The sequence below is a fragment of the Elaeis guineensis genome, chromosome 14 (assembly GCF_000442705.2).
Source record: "Elaeis guineensis isolate ETL-2024a chromosome 14, EG11, whole genome shotgun sequence".
Taxonomy (NCBI): Eukaryota; Viridiplantae; Streptophyta; class Magnoliopsida; order Arecales; family Arecaceae; genus Elaeis; species Elaeis guineensis.
Window position 1 is genome coordinate 15,605,319 of NC_026006.2, and position 11,105 is coordinate 15,616,423.

The following is an 11,105-nucleotide window of genomic DNA, read 5'->3' on the forward strand; positions in this document are numbered from 1 at the left end:
AACTTTTTCAAAATCACTATTTTACAGTAAAAATTATTAATTAATCTAATTAATTAATAAAAATTTATCCTACACTAGGATCTAAATATGATATATATCATGCATACATTTAAATTTGAAATTCGAATTTGAACAGTAAACACTTTACTGTAATGTGTTCAGAACACAATACCTTTGTGCAGATAGTAGATCACCGCAATTTGATCACCATCGGGAGAGTCTGATCATCGCAAAGCAGCCACACAGCATGTCTGGCCTCTATGGATCATCCATACGAAGCTCTCGGTCTGATCGACTCCTCACGAGTGCTAGCTCGTTGTAGACCCTTTCGACGATCGATGCTGATCGAACTCCTTCGATCGATGTCTGTCGATTTTTTGGATGCTCTGGATCATCAGCAGACGTGCTTGAGAGGATGTTGAAGATCTTCTTGAAATTTGGTGGGCTCACGATACTCGTAGCTCACCTTCTCACTTCCCTAACCCCAGGCTGAAACCCTGCGCACCTTTTTTTCTTTCTTTTCTTTCTTTTTCTCTCGAAAGGATATAGACCTTCACCTTGCACACAAGGATTTCTCATGCCCAAATTTTTTCTTCAAAATTTTTCTTTCACACGCCCAACTCTTCTCCTCCTTTTAAAACAATGTCAAACATCTTATCCACGTGAGAGGATAAAGATGAGTAATTGCACATTTGAATTCAAATCAAATTTTGAATTCAAATGAAAATCAATTTATTCCTATCCACTAAGGGCGTGAGAAGAGGAGGGTGTGGCTTAATTTATGTGTGAGTGATTTCATGAGAAATATTTTCTCGTGTAATAAATGAGATGTTAAAAAAGGATAAGGTCAAGGCGCTAAGATTGGTTGCTCATTCAAATTCAAACTTTGTTTTGAATTTGAATGGCCAACCAATCATCCTTATCCACTCATTTGGCATATTAAAGTAGGGTGTGAGGAGGGCTTTATGTGAGAAAAAATTCATGAGAACTACCTTCTCGTGAATTCAAATGGGCGCAGTGAAAGTGAGGTGGCGCAGGGAGAATGGGTCAAGGTGGTTTCATTATTTAAACCAACCTAATGGAACCAAATAAGTTAGACCCAATTAGACTAATTTAAATCCAACTAAATTAGGCTTAATTAAGCTCAATAAAATCCTAATCAAATCAAAAATTGATAAAGCCCAACTCCTGATCAAATTAGGGACCAAACCATCTCGACGATTAGGTCAACTCTTAACCTAATCGGGTCAAACCCAACTGAATCCAATTCAATTGGACTTGATCCAAAAAATAATTACTCAATCAAATTGAGTTAATTAGTAATTAAATTATTAATTAAATCTCTCATAAATATTGAGTCCAAATTTGATGGATAATCGGGCATCAGAATTCATCGATATGTAACCCTGATCGAAGAGTCCCAAACCAGTGGGACTCTTGACCTCGATACCCAAAATGTGTGGGACTCGTGATCAGAGAATCCTGATTCTCGATCACAGAGTCCCAGACACGTAGGACTCATAGTCCATGAGCATTAAGACTCTTCATCAGCCATCAAATCAGATCGAAACCTTTAATGTGTTTGACCCCACAGATTCGAACCTAAGCCGGTAGCACAGGAACCAATTTCTGTACTAATCGAAGTGACCATCTAGCAATGGTACCCGATGATCGGATAGGTTGAATAGTCACAATCGCAACACTCAAAACCTACGTGAATATGGTTACTGTATAATTCATCCTTTTGACCTCTGTGTTTAGGATGACTCAGGGTTAAACTGTCAACCCTGATTAGATCATCCGAATCATGCTCAACTCAAACAGTCTTGTGACTCCTCACAAGGACTACCCTGGCCAAGGTTTTGCTAAATTGAAACATGACTGTACATAGCTCCTAAACTGGAGTGGTCAATCCCATCTTGACACACGCACCGACAAGTCAAGTACTTGACTACACCCAACAGCCTTCCGTCACTGAATTAGAAATTCAGATAGTCCAGTGCCTAAGTGCAGTGAGTTGCTTGCAAGTCATCGTGGCGGTCTCAGGTCGGAGGGACATTTATACCCATATTCCATCGGAGCAAATCTTGACAGCAGAAATAGCTCTGGAGTCGGTCACGTTCAGTGCAGATGTACCCTTACATCTCACCTGTATGCCATACCAGTGTCTCCACACTCATTGGTTAAGAGGACAACCAACCTATATGGCACACAACGACCTATGCTTGATAAACATTATCGTCCTTGATAACAACGTATCATTTGGTCGTGAACAGATTTAAGGACTAAACGACAAATCCTCCTTTGTCGAGTCTAAATAGTCCTAAGGACTTCACCACAACATAGGAGTTCATTAAAAGATGAAACATTTTGTGATGAAAAATATCAAAATAATTTTTATTAATTCATAATTCATGTACATATACAAAAGGAGCACAACCGTCAACAGGCTGACGATTGGCTTTGGGACACTATTCCCAACAATATGAAATCATAGCAATTTTCTAATAGTGGTATTAAAGTCAGATTTTGATACGAACATAAAAATCTTTTAGATCTAAAATCTAATTTATAAAAATTAGATCTGAAGGTTAATTTGATGATCTACTCATTCTGAAATAAGATTGCCCTAGCATAATCCTGTTATACTGAACGATTATCCTAGAACAATGTAGAACATCGATTAAGGTTAGATCTGATTTTTCTACGTGCTGTAATATAATTACAGATTTATTTTGGATCTAAAATTATTTTAGATCTGAAATAAATCATAAATTATTCAGATCTAAAATTAATTTTAGATCTAAAAATATTAATTAAGGTTTAATTTAGATCTAGTATGATTATTGAAATTTTCTTACATGCTGATTTCAGATCTGAAATAAATCATAAATTATTCAGATATAAAATTAGTTTTAAATCTAAAAATATTAATTAGAATTTAATTTGAAACTAGTATGATTGTTAAATTTTTTTTTACATGCATAGATTCAATATTATTGTTTATATATTTGTCATGTGAAAGATAATTAGATCTGATTTTTAATTGATTACATATGTGATATATCAGATTAAATTTTTAGTAACTTAGTAATCGAATTGAGATAATCACCATGGCCATCCGGTCATAAGATGATGAAAGGATTAAAGTCCCTCTCTTGTCCATTCGATGGATTCTCTCTTATAACGTATAAGGGTGCCGACTGTGATGTTTCTCATAAAGATTAACAGTAAATAAAAAATTTGTATATGATACATATTTTAGATTTAAATAAGATTATAAATATATTTTTATATATTTTAAATTTCTAAAATATTATATTTGATATATTATTTTGACATACGATCTAAAACTTAATTTTTACAAAATTTTAGATCCAAAATTTTAAATTTTGTTTGCATAAAATCATAAAACTGTGACTGGTATGCCTGTGGAGTTGACTCGATTCTCAATTGGATCGACTCAAGTGTTAGGTGATTTGATTTATTTTGTTGGAGTCAACTCAAGACCCTGGTAGATCAGCTTATTTGTTGATGAGCTGACTCAATTATGCAGACTAGATCTATAGATTTCTATTTGAAGAAACCAGATCTAGGGTTTCAAGGTTAGATCTTGAAATTTTTTCAAGATCAGGCAGCGAAAGACTAAAATAAATCAAAATTTATCTAATAAAATTAAAAAATTTCTAGATCTAAAATCCTATTACATGATTATTACATGATATTAAATCAAAAATTAAAATATAAAGAGCAAGAACTACATGTTGATCATATCAACATATTTCTATACTACATCTAATGTATGTAAAATATAATAGATTAGATCTATTACCTTGCAAGTTAGATTTTCTAACTTTGCTGATCCGGGCTTGAGGATGATGTTGCAAGCCACACATGCATCCGACCTCTAGGAGTCATCCACACGAGCCCACGAATCACGATCAGAAGTCCTAGTCCAGGAAATCAGCACAGTATGCAAGTACTGTACTGATCCTTCTTCGATGGTCGATCAAATGCCCTTTTCTTCTTGATTTGGACTCTTTCAAAGATGAGAAGTAGGAGAAGGAGTTTTAGATATGATACACTCTCAGAAAACTCATAGATGGAGGAATGAAAGAGGTGAACTTAGCAATCCTAGAAGAAGACCCTCTTCTTCTTCTCTTTGCTTTCACCCAGACACTTAGTTTTGTGTCTTATATATCTCCATGCCCCAACATTCTTTCTCTTTGATTTTTATACACCCCAAAGGACTCTCAATGCTCTATAATCCATAAAACTTTCAAAAAGAAATTCATCTTAAATAAAGAGATATGAAGAATCCTTATCTAGGTCAAATACCTGGTCAAGGAAAATCCAAACAGGGCAAGACAAGGGGTGCCCAACTCTTGGGTGCCCCCTCCTTCTTTTTCTACCATGTACCACCAGCAAAGGGTGCATAATATATGCCATAAAACTCATAAAAATCTCAAAAAAAATCTGGATAAAATCAGTGCCATAAGGAAAGAGTTTTGGTTTCCTAAAATTCTATCTCATAAAATTTGAAATCCAAACCAATTCCTACTTTGACTTAGTCCACAACCACATTCCATGTAAGAGAGAAAGAGTGAAAAGCTTTGGGCATATGTGAAGGCCTGGGAGAGAAGATTTTGTCACATAAAATAAGAGAGAGTGGGCATGGGGGGCTAAGGTGGTGCAAGGTGGAATCCTAGTCTTACTAGGATTCAATTTATGACTTATTCAAATTTGGTTTCTCAAACCAAATCAAACCAAAACCAAATCAACCTAATTAAAATAGGTCTTAATCCAATTAAAAATTTAATTTAATTAGATTTAATTTGATTTAATTTTTTAATCAAATTAGAAATTAGGTTGACCCAAGTCCTAATTGAACTAGGACTAGTTTTTCCTTGCACTTGGCTTATCTAATAAACCAATTGAACTTGATCCAATCAAGCCCAAACTAAATTTAATTAAATTATATTCAATTAGACTTAATCTCAGCCCATTGGCTTAATCAAATTAAGCCAATTAGCAATCAAATTGCTAATCGATCTTCTTGCAACACTTGCACTAGATTAAATGTCAATCGTATTGATCGTTTAACCCTAGAACGATTCTTAATCGTTGATCAACCATCCGATCAGATCGTGAACTCTAATGTGTGTTACCTCATAGGTCTGAACCTAAGTCAATAGCATAGGAATAAATTTTTATACCAATCAAAGTGACCATCTAGCAATGGTACCTGACGATCGGATAGGTCGAATGTGTAGAACAACATCCTTAGAACCCATACGGATATAGTTCCATATAATTCATCTCCTTGACCAAAATGCTCATAGGATACCTCAGAGTTCCACTGTCAACTCTGATCAGGTTTTCCATATTGTATTTCAAAATATCAAATCCATCTGATGGATTATCCTGGCCAAGATTTTGCTAAATTAAAATACAGCGACTTATTCTTCTCTAACTCTTGGAGTGATCAATCCCATCTCGATCACACTCTAATTTTGCAAGTACTTGACTGTGCCCAGAAGCCTTTCATCACTGAATTAGAAATTCAGTTAGCTCAGTATCAAAGTATAGTGAGTTGCTTGCAAGTCACTGAGGCGATCTCAGGTCAAAGGGACACTTATACCTATATCCCATCAGAGACATTCTCGACAGCAGAATGCTTTGGGGTTGGTCACGTTCCATGATGATCTTCCCTTATATCTCACCTGTATGCTATACCAGTGTCTCCATGCTCCTTGGTTAAGAGGACAACAAACCCATATGGCCTACAGCGACCTATGCTTGATAGAAGCTGTCGTCCTTATTAACCGTCTATCATTTGGTCGTGAACAGTTTTAAGGACTAATCGATAAATCCTCTCTTTATCAAACCTAAATAGTTCTAAGGACTTCATCACAACAACGAAGTTCATTAGAAGATAAAAACTTATGATGAAAATATTAAAAATATATTTTATTTATTAACAAATCAATTATAATACAAGGTTGCTCAACCGTTAACAGGTTGACGATTGACTTTTGAAATATATTTTCCAACAACTCTCACTTGTCCTAAAGCCACTCGGGATAGTATCTAATACCCATCTTTGACTTGTGGTTGTCGAACTCCTTTATCGTCAGGGCTTTAGTGAAGGGGTCGATTAGGTTCTCTTTTCCATCGATCTTCTGAAGGTCGACATCACCTCGATCCATGATCTCCCAGACCAGGTGGAAGCGGTGCAAAATATGCTTCATCCACTGGTGTGCTTTGGGTTCCTTCACCTGAGCAATGGCACCAGTACTATCGCAGTAGAGCAAGACCGAACCATCAAGGGAGGGTGCTACTCTGAGCTTGATGATAAGTTTTCTCAGCCACACAGCTTCCTTTGCGGCATCCGATGCTGCGATGTACTCCACCTCACAATCAGAGTCTGCCACAGTATGCTACTTGAAACTCTTCCAGCAGATGGCTCCACCATTCAAAGTAAAGATATAACCAGACACACTTCTACTGTCGTCATGGTCAGATTGAAAGTTGGAGTCTGTGAACCCCACAAGTTTCAAATCTGACTCGTCATAAACCAACCATTGGTCCTTAGTATTTCTCAAATACTTAAGGATGGCTTTAACCACTTTCTAGTAGTTTTCTCCAGGATCAGATTGGTATCTACTTACTACTCCTAGTGAGTATGCCACATCTGGCCTTGTACATATCATGACGTACATGATAGATCCCACGGTCGAAGTATATGGGACTCTACTCATACGCTCTCTCTCTTCAGGAGTTGTCGGACAATCCTTCTTAGAGAGAGAAATTTCATGGCCTATCGGTAGATAGTCCTTCTTGGAATTCTCCATGCTGAACCTCTTCAGTATAGTGTCTATGTATGTGGACTGGAATAACCCAAGCATCCTTTTAGATCTATCCTTATAGATCTTCATCCCTAGGATGTAGGATGCTTCACCCAAGTTCTTCATGGAGAACTGTGATGACAACCAAACTTTTATTTCTTGTAGTGCGGGGATGTCATTCTCGATTAAGAGAATATCATCCACGTATAGGATAAGAAATACCACAACTGAATCATTTGCCTATTTATAGATGCAGGGCTCTTCTCCGTTCTTAACGAAGCCATATGTTTTGATCACCTTATCAAAATGCATGTTCCAACTCCGAGAAGCTTGCTTCAATCCATAAATGGATCTCTGAAGCTTGCATACCTTGGACTCATCTATGGATGTAAACCCCTCAGGTTGTATCATATACACCTCTTCAGTCAGCTCTTCATTCAGGAAAGCTATCTTTATATCCATCTGTCAGATCTCATAATCTAGATGGGCAGCTATTGCAAGCATTATCCGAATGGATTTGAGCATTGCCACAGGGGAGAAAATCTCGTCATAGTCAATACCATAATGTTGACGATACCCCTTGGCAACCATATGGGCTTTATAGGTCTCCACCTTTTCATCTGTGCCCCTCTTCCTTTTGAAGACCCATTTACACCCAATGGGTTTAACCCCTTCAGGTGGGTCAACCAATGTCCATACATCGTTGACTTTATGGACTCCATTTCAAATTTCATGGCTTCAAGCTATTTCTCAAAATTAGATCTCTGCATTACATCCATATAGGTGATTGGATCCTCATCGTTCTCATCGAGTTCGATAGGATCACTATCCCAGATCAAGAAATCATAGTATCTGTCTGGCTGACATAGTACTCTATCGAATCACCTTAATGGTGTAGGTACATTGGGCTTCGAATTTGATCTAAACAAATTTGACTCAGGTTTAGCTGTTGGGGTCGGTCCTTCTACCTATTGAACTTCATCAAGTTCAACCTTAGAGGCAACGGTTCCTTCACCAAGAAACTCTTTTTCTAAAAAGATTGTCTTAAGACTGACGAACACCTTTTGTTCATCAATATGGTAGAAAAAATATCTTTTGATCTCTTTGGAGTACCCTATGAATGTGCATTTATCAGACCTAGATCTGAGTTTATCTGTAACTAACCATTTGACATAAGCCGGACACCCCCAGATCCTAAGGTGTGAAAGTGCTAGCTTACGCTCTGTCCATATCTCATATGGAGTCTTAATTACAGACTTACTTGGAACCCTATTTAATAGATAACACGCTAATTCGAGTGCATATCCCCAGAAGGATATCGGCAAGCTGGCAAAATCCATCATAGATCGGATCATGTCTAACAAAGTCTGATTTCTCCTTTTAGACACACCATTATGCTATGGTGTTCCTGAAGGAGTCCATTGGGAGAGAATCCCATTCTCTCCTAGATATGTGAGAAACTCACCAGAAAGGTATTTCTCTCCTCGATTAGACCAAAGAGTTTTAATACTCTTTTCAGTTTATTTTTCTACTTCACTTCAGAATCGTTTGAACATTTCAAAAGAATCCAACTTATGTTTCATTAGATAGACATATCCATATCAGGATAGATCATCCATGAAAGTGATAAAGTAGAAATATCCACCTCTAGCACTTGTGCTCATAGGCCCGCATACATCAGTATGTACTAGGCCCAAGAGCTCAGTAGCTCTCTCTTCTTTTTCAGCAAAAGGTGACTTGGTCATTTTACCAAGAAGATAGGACTCACAGGTTGGAAGTGATTCACAATCACTGACTTCGAAGATTTTCTCTTGAGTCAACTTGTTTATCCTGTTCTTGTTTATATAACCTAGCCTACAGTGCCATAAGTAGATATCTGATACACTATCTAATCTAGGGTGCTTGCTAGTAGAATAGACTACGTTAATAGGTTGTGATAACATATACACACCATTGTTCAAATGTCCATAAAAATAGTAACACTATTCATAATGATATTACAAACTTATTTCTTTATTGAAATTTCATAATCATTTTTGGCCAGAAGGCCTACAGAAATAATATTTAAAAAAAACTTGGACAGAAATGATAATCATTAAGAACAACGGTATGGGACTCAAATACAAGTTTCAAGATTCCTAATGCTAGAACTGGAACTGCTCTTCTATCTCCAACATTCAGGAACCTCTCACCTTGCTCGAATCTCCTACTGACCTGCAACCCCTGCAACGAATTGCAAATATGGTAAGGGCTATCGGTATCCAATACCCGTCAGTAATACCACAAATAGAAAAATTACAAGGAGTTATCATATAAATACCTTGCCCAGCAATAGCTTGCTTCTTTCTCTGCCTGTTCGGGTCCAGGAAGGCAATGTACTGAGGACAGTTCTCTTCCAGTGCCTCTACTTCTTGCAAAAAAAGCATTCAGCTTGACTCTTATCGGGCTTGATCTTTCTGGTCTGGCCTTGCACTGATGTCCTAGCCTAAACTTGCACCTTCTTCACTTTTTTCTTCTTATTCTTCTTCCCTTTCTCAAAGGGTCGAGAACCAGAAGACGAACCTCCCACTAAGTTCACCGACTCCTTGTGGAGTTGGTGATCCTTCTCAAGTTCTAAAGTAACCCCAGTAACCCATGGTAGTTTACTTCTGGCTTTGACATTCTATAATGAGTGAGGAATGGGAGATAAGACTTGGGCAACGAGTTTAGTATTGCATCTTTCCCAAGCTGCTCATGCAAGGGAAAGCCGATGTTGCTCAAATGCTCCATCAGCTCAATCATGTACAATACATGATCAGTGATAGAGGCACCATCCCGTATTTTAGCGTTGAAGATGTCACAACTAGTCTTGTGCCTCTCCACATCATTGGGTGTGCCAAAGGCATCCTCCAACACCTGAAGCATGTCCTTTGGCTGAGCCATCTCAAATCTGTGACTAAACTCGTTGCTCATGGTAGCCAGCATGATGCAGCGCACCATGGTTCGGTCACTGAGCCACTTCTGGTAAGTGTCTCTGACTGTTCCACGTGCATTGGCAGCTGGCTCCTCAGGTGCAAGATCCGTTATCACATATAGGATCTATTCATGCTCCAGGACTATCTTCAACTTTCGGTACCAGCTACCGAAGTTGGATCCCACCAACTTATCATTGTCCAACAATGATCGGAGTGATAGGGAAGTGGCCATATCTGCACAAAAAAAATCATAACCTATTAGTAATTGATTCATTAAACCTAAAGATTTGAACTTTAATCAAAAGTTTTCTCCCACTATTTTATTCGAATTGGTAGCCTCAACCTCCAATTCAAAGAATTACCTTAATTCCTTAGTGGGTACTAGAATCCACTTAGACTATACACAAGTCCAACTTTGGTTGGCCAACCTATGTACATCTAAGGGTAGGTTCATAACTAATTATTTTTTAAATAATTTTTAGTAATTTTAATTTTGCCCCAGTCCCTAATCAGTAAGCTTTGGCCTCCACTGAAAAGGTCTGGTTAGGTCCAACCATTAACATGACCATACTTGGTAGATCTAGCCAACGAATGATTAGGCCCAACTTTGGTTGGCTAACCTACCACCATTTAGAAAGATGCAGTCAAGAAATCATATTATGAATGATAATTCCATCAACCGATAAGCACCATGCCTTTAGGCCTCCAATGATTATCCAACTGATGGATCCATTATCATCCACTTAATAGGAAGCTATGATCTAGTTATCACCATAACTATTTCATTTTAAGGACCTAATAATTTTAAAAGATTTAATTGATTTAGAGGAGAAGGTTAGATGAACCAGCTTATCATGATCCTCCCACTAGCTTCACCAAGTCAGCTTAAGGGAGATCATTAAAAGGGCTGGTCTAGGAGCATCTAAATCAGTCACACTGATTTACCTAGCTGACATGGGTCAGCTCGAATAGTCAAGTGATCCGATCAAAATATAATTTCACCAAGAGGCCAGGTAAGTTCGATCGGTGGGAGGGTCTGCCAAGCTTACCTTAGACACCATCAGAAATAGCCAGATAAGCGGGCTGCCAATTAAAAATTATCGATCTGGTTTATCTTATACACAACTGACTTAATTAGTTTTGATTAGATCAACCTAACAGTTCGTGCTAGATTGCTTAGCCAAGAATCAAGTTCATTTGGTTTCGTTAAAGATATGGATTTGACCAACTACAACTATTGTAATTGATCTAGAGAATCTTTGACCTAATCTAAGATAACAATTGATTAGATTTAGTCAATTCT